Raw genomic sequence first — 1,283 nt, forward strand, 5'->3', positions numbered from 1 at the left:
ATCACCCAGAGAGATTCAATGTGAGAGGAAAACAGTCTTGGATTTAGGCCTGTTCTCTTTCTTGCATTGTATCTCTCAGTAACTTAATGCTGCTAGGTTGCAGGAGCTGTACACTTTTGCTAAAGAGTCACATGAATATGAATGCTAGTCACACCACACCAAAAAATTTACAAGAAAAACCTTAAGTGATCATCATCACAACACTTATAAGGCATTCTACAGTTGTCTTTCATTAACTAACTCATGTCAGGGGCTTACTATCACATCACTCCAATTTGGAAATATTTGGAAAACTAAGATGATAAAATGTGTATTTGTTAACTTGTGTGTTTTTTCTTCTCAACATCTACTCAAGGCAGGGAAAGATTTTAGAGACACTAGAAGAATAAATGAGCAAGATATTCTTTGGATTGTCCCCTTCAAATTAAAACTAAATTAAAATTAAACAAATTAAAAATTAAAACTCTGTTGACCTTTTGGCAAATTCTTAGTTGTTTTTAGAGTTGACAACCCTGAAAAGGGCCCGTGTATCAAGAAGTCACAGAGTCAATTAAAGACAAATCTCTTCAGATTTTTTGAATTGACAAGCTGAGGTTCTGTGACAAATGACAGTTAAGAGCATGTTAAAGTTGTTATGAAAAAAGAGAAGAATCTCTGAGTCTTCGATGCCAGATGCAGAACTGAAGACCTTCTGAGAAAACAAAGGAGCCTGGTTCTCACCTTGATGAAATGCCAGCCCAGAGGCACACCCAGTGTGATCCCCTGATGGCCAGGAGCAGTTCTCAACTCCAACACTCTTGAAATTTGGGGCCAGATAATTCTTAGGCTGGGGGAGGGGGCACTGACTGTCTTGTGCATAGTAGGATGTGGGATGTTTGGTACCTTACTACACGCCCACTATGTGCCAATAGTACTCTACCCAGTTGTGAAAAGCAAAAATGTCAATGTCCCGTGGGGGTAGGGAGAATAACAACCCCAGTTGAGAACCACTGGCCCAAAGCTAGGGCCAAAGCCTTTTATAAAAACTGGACTTGAAATCTGCTCAAGTACTCTGACAGATTTTGGATTGCAACCCCCAGATTTCTGAGCCAAAGAAGGAAAGAAAATATTTTGGTCTGAAATGTTTAAGGTTAAGGCTTACTGCCTGGGTACCTCAATAATTTTGAAATCCCAATATGGCCCCAGGATAATTTCAGATTGTCAATAGCTCTAAATTCTGATGAGCCCACCAGGCTGTTAGCTGCCATAGGTACCCGCAAGAACCACAAAAATAGTCTCTAACA

The 1,283-nt window shown here is 39.8% G+C and overlaps 1 non-coding gene across 1 annotated transcript; it reads left to right on the top strand.

Annotated features, from left to right (window-relative positions):
- Positions 1 to 565: 565 nt before the first annotated feature.
- On the top strand, positions 566 to 640 carry LOC129039751 (small nucleolar RNA SNORD28). Its single transcript, XR_008503454.1, has one exon. It is a non-coding gene; the product is annotated as a small nucleolar RNA SNORD28 (small nucleolar RNA).
- The last annotated feature ends 643 nt before the right edge of the window (positions 641 to 1,283 follow it).

This window comes from Pongo pygmaeus, chromosome 5 (genome assembly GCF_028885625.2).
Source record: "Pongo pygmaeus isolate AG05252 chromosome 5, NHGRI_mPonPyg2-v2.0_pri, whole genome shotgun sequence".
NCBI classification, from domain to species: domain Eukaryota; kingdom Metazoa; phylum Chordata; class Mammalia; order Primates; family Hominidae; genus Pongo; species Pongo pygmaeus.